Genomic DNA, 13,133 nt, shown 5'->3' on the forward strand with positions numbered 1-13,133 from the left:
GCTCGCATCAATGAGGGCAGGGAAACAAAAACAAGTCAACTTTCAGCTGGTAGAAGCATTTGTAATACTCCTGCTCCCTCGAACAGACTTTGGCCCTCATTGCAAGGCTGGCAGTCTTCAGACAGCCATTCTCACTGTGGCAATTTTACCACCGTGGACTCAGCGGTAAAGACCGCCGCATCACAAGTTCTGCGGTTTGACAGAAGCCAAACCTCCACAACGCCAGGCCAGCAGTACTCCGCCAAGCAGTATTACTGCTTGTAATATGGCGGGCGGAATCTTGCTGGTGTGGCTGTGCTGGCAATGCAACCGCCTCTTCGGAGTTGGACTTCTACTCATAAATGGGTGGAAGCCCTCCAATGAATCCTAATATGGTGGTCTGTTGCCTACAGCGGCTTTGGAGGTCTTACAAAAAGATCGCCAAAGTCGTAATGAGGCCCTTTGTATTTGCTCCCATTTGGTGGGAGATTTGAAAATGTTCCTGTCACATAGACGCAAAAACATGTTCTCTGTCCACCTCAGTGCAGGCAGAGAAACCGCTGTGTCTCGTGCGTTGGCTCCCCGGGACACAGCAAGTGAGCCATCCCCAGGAAATGGGGTTATCAAAGACATTAAAAGCTCAGGAAAGACGGACCCTGTGTACTCCCACCTTAACTATTAAATTGGGCCATGTGGGATGGGGACCGTGAGGCCCAACATGGCTCAGACAAGGGGGTTTTGTGCCCCCCTCCTCATAATAAGTAACTTGGTCCCCAGAGATGGGTTCACCAGGGCCAAAAATGGATATGGAGGGGGCCTTGTCTCATTCCCATAAAAATTAACTTTGGTCACTGGGGATGGGATCCCCGTGGCTGAAAATGTCTCTGGGAGCAAGGCCCCTTGCCCCCTCCCCTTAGTTAAAGAATGTGGGCAAGGGCTGACATTCTGTCTTTTTTTGCTAAAGTCTCACAGGCACATGGCAAAATTTGTCTGCCATAATTTATCATTTTTTTAAAATTCAGGACAGGACACTAAGGGGGTCATTATGACCCCGACGGTCGGTGCAATAGTGGCGGTAGTACCGCCAACAGGTTGGCGGTGCATACCTCCACTATTATGACATTTGGCCAAACAGCCAAGTTAACACACCGACCACCACGGCGGTAACACCCCCCAGGCTGGAGACTACAGTCTCCAGCCCAACAGCCATTACTATATCACCCATGGCATTTGACCCACCCACCACCATGGTTTCTGTGGTTTCTGTACCGCCACGGACACCATGGCGGTAGGAGCTATCAGCGCCAAGGAATTCCTTCCCTGGCACTGGTAGGGGTCTCCCCTGCCCCCCTCCCCAGAGTCGTCCCCCACCCTCCACCTCCTGACCCCCCACATATACACACATACACGCACATACATGCACACCCATACACACCTGCATACACACATTCACCCACACATGCATACATTCATACACACTCACAGCAACACTCACAAACATACATCCAGGCACACACGAAATCACACGACACAACATGCATGTATACACACACCCACTCATGCACACATGCATTACACACATGCATGCATTCAAACACACTCACACACACGCCCACACACACATACAACAACCCCATCCCCCTCTCTTGTCAGACTCTGTCAGAGAACCCGACTTACCTGCTTGCAGGGAGTCCTCTGGCAGGAGATAGGATGCAGCAGCGGCGTCCGCCAGCAAAACACCGCCAGGCTGTATCATGGAACATGATATGGTAGGCGACGTTTTGCTGGTGTGGCGCTGCTGCTGGCAGCAGTGCCACCTTACCGCAGTCTGCCACCATGACCGTAGCCAGAATCCGCCAGCCTTCTGGCGAAATTCTGGCTGCGGTCATAATTCAATGGACAGTTGGTAGCCACAGCGAAGGTATGTTGGCAGCGTTCGGCGTGGCGGTTGGCGGCATTTGCCGCCAATCTTGTAATGAGGGCCTATGTCTCCAAATCGTGTAATGGCTGCCAGCAACATTTTCTCATGTTGCTGGCAGCCAATCAGAGACCTTGCTTCTGCAAGAGTCTGATTCCCATGGGGCATAATGGCTTAAGGTAAAAAAAATCTCCCTGGGCCAATCAGAATGCCCTATTTTTAAATTGGTTCGCCTACAGTACAAAAAGCACAGTCTGCTTACCAAGATCTAGCTTCCTGCCAAATTTAGTGTAATTCCGTTCAGCAGTTTTTGTGGTAGTTCTTCCTAAAGAAATCTATGGAAAATGCAAGGCAATGTTACTTTTTGGATCTCCCTTTTTTTCCCAGATGCAGCTTAAAAGTTCACCCTGAAAACTTCCATGCACAAACTCGGTAAAAAGAGTACTATTTTGTAAAGTTTTCATGGAGATCCGTCATACCTTGCCAAAGTTATTAGCAACACAAAAAAACATTTCCTACAGCAACCTAACTAAAACCACCCAGTGTCGAATGGCAAAAAAATTATAATTATAGACCTAGAAATTCACTTAAAAAAACATAGGTTACAGGGACGTTATAGTTTGATTCAGAATTTAATTGCATAAACTGTAGAAATACAGCAGTTATACTTAGAGTTATTTTAAGTAACCATAACTCGTGCCCTAAGGTAACTATAACTCGTGACCTGATCATGCACAGTTAATTACCCCACAAATTACAGCACTCACAACCTCTTTGATAACATCATCTATAAAGATTTTGAAGAAAAAACTGAAATCTTAGGGCACGAGTTATGGTTATTTGAGATAACTTTAACTATAACAGGTGAATTTCCATGGTTTTGTACGTTTAAAATGTGAGGCTAACTATAACATCCCTCTTAAACTATAACTACAGATATATACATGTATAAATAACTCTCTCCCTCACCATATATATAGATAGATAGATAGATAGATAGATAGATAGATAGATAGATAGATAGATAGATAGATAGATAGATAGATAGATAGATCACCTACTGGCGACCGCTGGGTGGACCAATTGTCTCTTCTAGAGGAAGTATGATGGGGAACAACTCTAAATATGTTGACTTGTTCTTGAGAACGTTTGTGCAATCTTTCCCCTCATATATTAAAGACACTGGGGAATTTTTAAGGTGAATTGATGGTATTGTATGGGAAAAACATTACTGGTTAGTGTGTCTTTATGTGATTAGTTTGTAGACCTACATTCCTCATGAATTTGTAGTGAAACGAGAAGACATTTTTTGAGAGCCCAATGCTGTCATATCTCTATCATACAGAAATGGTTTTGGAAATTATGGTTGGATGTCATACTAACAACTTCTTCTATTTTAATAAGGACATCTATAGGCAATGGCGACCTGTTTCGCTCCCAGCTATGTAGGTCTTTACCTTGGGTTGTGGGAGGAACAGGTCATCTATAACATCTGTCAATTTGACAAACACGTCATGCTCTGGGTGTGCTATATAGATGACATTTTCTGTATCTAGAAGGGAGGTATAGAGAAGGCTTATGAATTTGTGGATACATTGAATGACATCTCATTTAATCTGACATTCATCAGTACTATACACCAACCAAAAATAGAATTCCTAGATTTATATCAGGAGGTTTGCAACAATAAATTGGAAAGCAGTCTTTCTTGTAAACAGACAGCAGGAAACAGCCTGCTACATGCAGGTAGCCAACATTTAAAAAATCTGATTGAGAGCATTCTGTATTGAGAGCTGCTGAGAGGTAAAAGAAATTGTAGGTCAAAGAAGGCTTTTCAGGAAATTACTATTATGGAATCAAGATTCAGGGAGGAGGTTACTCTTGTAAAGTTATAAAAAAGGTACGTGATAAGTTTAAGAAGGTCAGTAGAGAGAAGGTGTTGATCCCCAAAATCATAGAAAAGGAAGAAACTGAACCAATAAGATTAATTACCTATTTTCATAGTCAAGCATGGGAGGTTAGACATAGCCTCAGAAAGGTTTGGGAAATGTTGAAGTTAGAGGATCACCTTGCCAAAAATGTGGGGAATGGACCACAAATTACTTTTAGGAGATGCTGTGTGAAAGCCTCGTACAACCTAGTACAAGAGGGGAACAGCTAAGAATAGAGGGCTTCTATACTTGTGGTACATATAAAGCATGTAAATACGGTACCAATTGTAAGTGTATCCAACTTTCAACCAAAAGTCAGCAGTATACAATCAGAAAACATGTTACGTGCAACACAGAATATTGCATTTATGCATTGGGCTCTCCATGTCTGAAGTACTACATTGGGAGTATGATCGAAAAAGCCAAGGAAAGAGTAATGAAGTATATGAGGGCAATAAACACAGAGGGCAAACAATATCCTATCACCAGGCATTTCAAGTTAAAACATGAGAAAAATACTAACCTCCTAAAGTTTTGTGTGTTGGATTCTCATTCGAAAGAGAGGCGGTAATAGAGTGCAGGAGCTGAGACGACTAGAGTTCAAATTCATCATAGAATGCAAGACCTCCCATCCAGAAGGATTAAACATGAACGAAGAATTATCAGTCCATTTAGGATGAGTAGTGGTGTGAAAATTCAATTTTAGATAGTTACACACAATTGAAAGTAATTTTTAGATGTACAGTGCTTTCTTTAATTGTTCCTTTCTTCAAGTTTGGTTTTTAAGATAGATAGGTTAAGGTGTTCATGGTTTTAATACAAATGTGATTAATGAATTTTGTTTTTCATTTTTGATTTCACTGGGATGACTCGAGCCATTGACTGAAAGAGGATAAGGAAAGCAAAAGAGCCACTTGTATCTGTTTTGATGGGGCTTTGAGCCTGGATAAACTAAAAGTTAGGATATGAAATGGCATGGTGCAATTTACTATTATTGATTGATGGTTAGCTTTCCGTTTAGCCCACCTTGGCACAATTGTGGAGTAAGCACACCGTGAGGTATGCATTTAATGCTTCCCCAATTGGGATTGAAAGTTAACCGATAGATTTATCTGAATTAATTTTGTCAGCACCATATAAGTTTAAATGGTGTAAAATATTTTTTGGGTACATGTGTTTTGGATATGTTTTAAGAGGCAATAATGCTTCAAAATGGCTGACGCGATCCCAGGCACTGGTTTATATATTGTTTTGTATTATGTTTGAGTCCTACTTCACTGTCTAGTGGTTTTTGGTGGTCACGAGGGTTATTCAAATGTGGACAGAAACAATGGAACCTAACCTGTGAATACGTAGTGAGGGCTCTGAAATGAGTTGGGACATTTACTTTGCTGCTCTTATGAAATTAACAAAGAAGCTCAGTTGTGTTTAAGCCACAGCTCGTTTTTTCACCCACTTCGTGATGAAATGGACTTGAAGTGGAATTAGTTTGATGTTTGAATAATAATGCTTCACTACCATGCCACAGGCTTGCATAGGAAAAGGTGGGGGATATATATAGATATATATAGCACCAGTAGGTAAAGTTAGGCTTCAGTTTCCATAGCTAAAGCATTTACTGACATGCTTGTATCTTTTGTGTCAGTTGATTAATCTTTACAAAGTTTGTCAAAATAATTTGATGATCACCTCAGCTGCAGTTTGGAAAGCGTTGGGGTAATCCATGAAGCTTTGGCTGAGAAAAGGGGGGTCGCAAAACACATTTTCCCACGTTAATTCCCATAGGGATTTCAATTAGGACTACAGCCCGAACCGCTGGACGAATTTCAGCAAATTTGGCAGAAAGCCAGCTCTTGGTCTAGAAAGAGCCCTTTTGGGTATTTGCTACAAATCTGTTCAGTAGTTTTAGAGATATTAAAGAAAAATCTAATTTGAATACATCGGAGTGCAGACGCTCCGTAAACCTTTCCTATCTCATGCTGAGATGTGATTTGCTGTTAAAACTTCAACTAAGGAAGTGTTGACAGCCATTTTACCATTTTTGCTTCAGCTGAGTCTAAAAAAAAAGAACATATTTGAAAAGAGGGTAGGCTACTATTACCCTACCCCTCTTGCCTTGGTGTGGGTCCCCCAATTGTGGCAAATCCATGAATTTTGCTATGAGTTAAGAAAAAATTTAGCAACTGTGGTCTCCTCTTTGCCCTTGGGTGGGCCAAGTCCCGGGGCCAGGTCCTGGGGGCATACCATAAAAATAGGAGGGGGATGCATGGGACTTCCCTCCAAGGGCTCATGAAAGCTCCACGGACTACCACCTTTCCAGGGCACTATCTTTTTAATGTATGTGGGTTTCACCTCCCCCGCACCCTGGGGACCACCACCTCCCCGGGGCAAATCTTGTTAAACTAATGCAGGGCCCATATTGCCCCCCCCCAAAAGCCCCAGGGACCACCAACTCTCTGGGGCTAATTGCTATACATAAATGCAGGAGGTCACATGAGGTCCCCCACAGCCCCAGGGGCCGCCACCTCCCTGGGGTAATTAAAAATATGTTTGTGGGTGGGTCCATTGGGCCTTCCCCAGACTGCCACCTCCCCACAGCAAATCTAGTTAAAAATAATTGGTGGACCTGTGCAATACTCCCCCCCCCCCAACAGCCCTGGGGTCCACCACCTCCGCGGGGCTGACATAAATTAATGTAGGGGTCCCTTTGTGGACCCCCTGCCCCGGGGACCACAACCTCCCTTGGGATAAATGCTACAATGGATGGGGGCTGAGTAGCCCCACCTTATGAAACCATAAATGGCCCTGGGGACCATCACCCCCCAGGGCCAGCTTCGGCTACCTCCCAAGGTGCTGTTTGCTACCTCCTGTGAGTGGGCACTTTGGGACAGCTCATGCTTGCAGAACGCAATATTTTAATCTGTTTCCCTGTACGCAAATGTACCTACAGGGAAACAGTTGAAAACTTTGCTCCTGCATTAGGGAGCTACTATTTCAAGAAGCTCACTGCTTATGAGAGTAATGTCGGCTCCTGCAGGACAAGGGGAGCTGGCTTGGACTGTGGGGACCTTCATGCTCACCCTGTGGTCCTGTCACTCTCTCTCACTTTCTCTTGCATCCCATAATGGGATAGAAGAGAGAGATTGTTATTGCAATGGTCTCTTCATGTAGTAACTTCAAAGTGTCACACTAGCAAGATGTTTAGTTGCAAATATTAAAGATATGCTTTGAGGTACAGCAGAAGAGAGTCTCTTGTGGCCCACTGGTAAAGCTCTTGAACGGTCACTCAGTAAGGTGAACATTTAAAACCTGATACTTCATGGTAGTGTGTCTGTTTATTTACTTGCTTTGTGAATGTTAAACAATCCTAGTAATGGAACATATACATATTTTTGCTATTGAAATCTTAGGGTTGAATGTCATATGTATTTCTGGAAACTGTACAGCAAGGAGTCACCTGGGGTTGATTAGTTATAGGGAGTTGACCAATCTCCACTGTGTAGTGACAAAGGCCATGCATGACACAGGGTTGGATGGTTTTGGGGGTGTTGGACGCGGAGCTTGTCCACAGGCCAGGTCCTGCAGCCAACCCTTGCTGCTCATGGCAAAAGGCTGTTAGTGGATGGATGAGCTCTGGGGCTCGGCCTCCAGCCAGGACCTAAAGCCAACGCCCACGTGCACAGCCAAAGGCCATGCCCGGTGGTAATTGAATTAACATATAGTAATTACAATTTCTTTATGTTAAAAACACACAAAAGAAATTCACTGAAAAAACAGAGGTTGCAGGGACGTTATAGATAGAAAATAGAATTAAAAAAACATATAAATTTTATTAAAATCCCAAAGGTTACAGGGACTTTATAGTTAGGTTCTGAATTTACTCAAACAAGCCATAAAAATTCAGCAGGTATTTCAAGTTACTATAACTCACAGTCTAAGGTAACTATAACTTGCACCTTCGCCATGCCTGCCCACAGATATTATAGCACTCACAACAACTTCTATAAAATCATTAAAAATATAAATAAATATTAGCTGTCAAATTATTGAAGAAAAAAATGTGCATGGTGGAGGCTTGAGTGATAGTTACCTCAGGCCGCAAATTGTAGTTACTTGAAATACCTCTAACTATTACTAATGAATTTCTATGTTTTTTGTGACTGAATTTTGAACCTAACTATAATGTCCCTGTATCCTTTAAGTGAATATGTATATAGGAATAAATATCCCTTTTCTGCTTGTCACTATACAACAAGAATAGCAAAGAAGATATTTGATTTTTTCCTTAAACAGCATCTTTAATTGTGCTCCAGGACCTGAACGTTCAGCTTGACTGTTAGATACTGCAGCAGACATTGTGATGTCAGAGTTCAATTGCATTAAGTTATTACAGTTGAGTTCTGGGTGTGTCAAACGTTGCCTATTAGGAAAGAATTAGAGTGATAATTCCTTAGTAGTAGGCAGCATTTAACACACCCAATTTACTATAATAAAGAAATGTTGTCAGAACTGAACTGTAATACCTTTTACAGTAGATCTCTGACATCACAATGTCTGCTGTGAGATCCACCAGCCAAGGGGAAATGCAGTTTGAGAAACGGAGCAAAATTAAAGCTGCTGTGTTTTTCGAGCTGTATAGTGACAAGCCAAAATGGGATATTTATACAAAGGTGTTAATTTTTTGCACTTCTCAGTTAATTATAGAAAAGTTTGAATCTTTCTTCATGCTTCTAAATATTCCAAGTTACTGAGCCTTTCATGAAAATAACTACTGACTTGTTTTTAACTGAGTCTAATATCTTTTTTCAACAAATATCTAACAGCTTTTTTGATGTGTTTAATTTTGCACTAGAGTTTTGATTTGCGCGTCTTTCATATGAAATAGCTACTCACCAAGGGCTAGATTTATCAAAGGATTGTCATGCCCTTGCATCACGCTCGGTGTTGCAAGGGCAAAGCAATCCTTGAGTTAGTTTACCAAGCCACCCTGTGTCGCCTGCATAGTTTTGTAAATCTAGAGTAACACACAGCAGCCCAAGTCGCTATATTGTATTACTGTGCACTAGGAAGGCATTACATGCACCCACCCACACTTTTTGGTGCCTTCTCAGATTTACGAAGAGTAGTAAACCTGGTAATGTATCAAAATGGTATGCCTGCCAGATAGAGGTACAAGAAAAAAAGATCTTTATTCCCCCCTTTGTTTCCTCTTCGTTTCTAAGTGTGCTGTATTTTGCAGCACACTTTGAATAAGGAAAATACTTCTAACAATTGTTTTTGTACAGGAAGGATCCCTTCCTGCACAAAACAAGCATGCCTGCAATGCAGGCATGCTTGAACTATGGCACAACGGTGATGGCCTTGGTGCTAGACAGCGCATAGTGCACCAGAACACAGAGAGAGCAGGAATGCACCATACCTTGGTAAATATTGGACATTCCTGCCTTCTCCATTTGACGCAGCACAGCAAGTTCTCTTTTTGCATTGCATTGCATCAAATAATGATAATTATGAACCTAAGATTTTAAGTGCTTTGCTCAAAGGGGGTAGTGTGATCTTGTATTATAAGAAATAAAGTGCTGCCTGAAGTATAACATAGGGATGCTGCAAATCACCTTGTAATTAGATAACATTATAAAGGAATCATGGAACTCCTCAGTAACTTGTAATATCCTTATAATGTATTACAGGGGGTATTTTCTAGCTTATATACTTTGCCACAGCTAAAAACTGATTAACATTCCAAGCTCAAACATGCAAAACCACTGAAATTTAACTGTTATGGTATACACCAAACATACAAACACAGCTAGCTTTTTACATTAATTATAAGCTCTTTTTTTTAAAAACATTTTTATTTATCATTTTTAAATTTTAAACAAACAAACAGCAAGGCAGTTCAAGCATGGAAGTGATATCATAGAGAGGGAAAGATAATCATCAGTACATGTCATATATATCAATGTAATTTACAAAATCGCTAATGAGCCAGTCATGCAGACATAAGTACATTAATCTTTACACAAAGTCAAGAGTGTGAGCAGGGTAGGCTCAACCTTGACTGGCATCAACAGATGCATGGGACATTGGAGGGGAAGCGGTAAGCGCAAGCAAGTAGTTTGTAAGCGGTTGCCAGATATCCTTAGGTCTGGAACTCAAAGGTTGCAAAGTAGCGTAGAATTCACTGTTTGTATCACAATACATGAGACTGGCCAGCTAAGAATGTGGATTGGGCACATTTTTGGAACCCCATCCGAGTGCTATCACTCATTTAGCCAAGAGGAGGGAAAGTGCATTGAGGCATCCAATGGACTTGGGTAATTCACCTGTGTATCCAAGAAGAGCCATGAACGGATCGGGTCGCAGAGGCCAATCGACAATGGCTGATAATCTGTCATACACCTCGCACGAGAAAGAACTGATCCCTGGACAGGTCCAAGCCATGTGAAGAAAATTGTAGCGTTGCATTTGGGGCAAGCAGAGGAGCGGTTCGAGTTAATACGGGCAATATCTTTGGGCATGATACATATTTTCCTAAGGAATTTAAAGTGGACTAATTTATGATACTGATTGGATGAGACAAACCTGGTCTGGGCCCAGCTTGAGTCCCACACCTTCTGCGATATTGGATGACCTAGATCCCTCTCCCCTGAGTCGAGTGTCCAGTATTGGAAGAGCTTTAATACCACATAGATAAAGTTTGGATACCAAACGTGCTCCCATGTCCGCAGTAGCCACCAAAGTAAGAGGAGTGAAATTAGCACGAGCCAAAGGAAACATGTTATAGCGTGCCCGCACAGCCTGCTGCAGCCTGCAGAGTACAAAATGTGCGTGGCATCAGTGAATCAGATATCTGTGGTGCATGAGAATATGTGGTCATCCGAGAAAACATCCCCGAAGGTATCTAGGTGGAAAGTGCGTAGTGTGCGCTGGACAAGTGTCTCTTGGGTGTTAGGTATAAATGGATTATTAATAAGTGCCAAGCCAGGAGAATATAGCATAGTGCAGTGAAGCACGCAAGTGAGCTTGCACCATGCCCAGCAGGTGGTAGCGAGAGTTTGAATATTGCTGCTATGTAATGGGACACCCCAAGGCAGGAGGGCATTCCGCAGAACAGGGGCCGAAAGATCTCTCTCTGGGATAGAATACAGAAGACGAGCATCAGGATGATATGTGTAGTGGCACTGTGCCACGAGGTAATAGAGCTGGAAGTGCGGAATACCGAATCCACCGCACTCATACGGGAGAGTCAAGACCTCTCAATGAATACGTGGATGGCGATTAGCCCACACCAGATGGGGGGTAGTCAGGCTACGCAAAAAGGAATTGGTAAGCGGGATCAGAATGTTTAAAAACAAACATAACAATTGTGGGAGAACCACCATTTTAAGAAGTGATATTTGGCCCGCCATGGATATCAGTAGTTTTACCCATCTGTCTACCTGGGCAGTAAGTCTCTCCACCGCAGGCCCGTAATTGAGCTGCACTACCTGCTCCCTGTCTCTTTGCAAGTGAATACCGAGTCAGGGCACCAGTGCAAGGGAAACCCCATCTCAGGCTATTGGGTAGCATCAGCCAGTGAGAACAGCTCTGATTTAGCCCCGTTGATATGGAGCCCTGAGAAGGCACCAAAACAAGTCATCTCTTCCAATATTGGTGCAAGGTTGATCTTGGGTTGATGGACGAACATCAAGATGTCATCCGCATATAACGACACCAACAGCGGTTCTGTAGTCCATCGCAGCCCTCTATGCATATGACCCTTGCACAAGTGGTGCACTAATGGGTCCATAGCCAGAATGAAAAGCAAAGGGGATAAGGGGCATCCTTGCCGTGTGCCTCGTGTTACAAGGAAAAATGGAGATAACTTGCAATTAAGCATATTGCTGCTGTGGGTTGTGAATAGAGCAGAGAGATCAATTTGGTAAAGCCCCAGGGGAACCTGAGCTTTTGAAGGACTGCTTGCAGAAAGGGCCATTCAAGTGAGTCGAAAGCCTACTCAGCATCTAATAACACAACCACAGCTGGAACCTCAGGGGACACTCTATTTAGCACTGCGAATATAGTACAAAGGTTAATGGAAGTGAGGCGGTGTGGAACAAAGCCATACTGAGCGGGGGAGATAATAATTTCCAGTAAAAGGGATAGACATGTGGCCATCATTTTGGCTAAGTTCTTGTTATCAAAATTAATCAGGGAGAGAGGGTGGTAGGACCCACATTTTAGAGGGTCTTTACAAGGTTTTGGCAACAGAGCTATGACCTTCTCTCTCATAGATTCCAACAGGGACCCAATCTCAAGGGCCTCGGCGTACACTGAGAGGAGGTAAGGGCTAAAATATCTCTAAATTGCTTGTAGAACACTCTGGTGAACCCATCCAACCCCGGGGCGCACATCCCAACCAAAGAAATTGCTTGTGATATCTCTTCAACAGAGAAGGGCTCACTAAGTAATTGCTGTTGGGCAGATGACAACCAGACCATAGCGATATCTTTAAGATGGTCCTGTAGTGTCAAACCAAAAGGTGCAGTTCTCGCAGTATAAAATACTATAATAATATTTATAAAACTCTGCCAGGACCTCAGTGGTGCCAGCAGCAATACTGCTGTGAGGTCTTTGAATTTCGAGTATATGGGATATGGGACAAGATGGTTGGATCAATCTGGCAAGTAGTCTCCCAGGTCTGTCTCCCTCCCCATATCTACGGGCTTTAGTATACTTGCTCATGTTTTGCACCTCTCGCTGTGCCAGGTCGTTAAACTCCTCAAGCAGAAGCCTACGAGGACCCAGATGAGAGGCAGCATCGACATCAGTGGATTCACAGTCGAAGTCAGCGAGCTGCGCCTCGACCCATGCAAGACCATTATGTAAGTCAAGTAGAGCACCAGCATGTGCTGAAATGCAGATACCTCTGATATATGCCTTGAAGGCATCCCACAACACCACCTAAGTGTTCACCGATCCCTCATTCAATTCAAAAATGTCAAGCGCTGATTCACGCAAAGATGAACAGAATGGTGTGTCCAACAATGCCATGTCTAGGAACCTCCAAAATCTCCTGCCGCAGCAGACCGCAAGTACAGAAAGCTAACAATACCGGGGAGTGGTTAGATAGGGTTCGCGGGAGATGCTGAACTGCTGTGGCCCACCGTGCAGCAGCACCTGTGAGAAGCCAATAATCTATACGGGACCAGGTGCCGTGGGGAGCAGAGCGGAAAGAATAAGCTAACACACCAGAGCCGTGAGGTCCCCAAAAGTCCTGAAAAGCAAAAGCGGAACAGAGATCCTTCAACGCCCTAAGGGAG

Source organism: Pleurodeles waltl, chromosome 2_1 (genome assembly GCF_031143425.1).
Source record: "Pleurodeles waltl isolate 20211129_DDA chromosome 2_1, aPleWal1.hap1.20221129, whole genome shotgun sequence".
NCBI lineage: Eukaryota > Metazoa > Chordata > Amphibia > Caudata > Salamandridae > Pleurodeles > Pleurodeles waltl.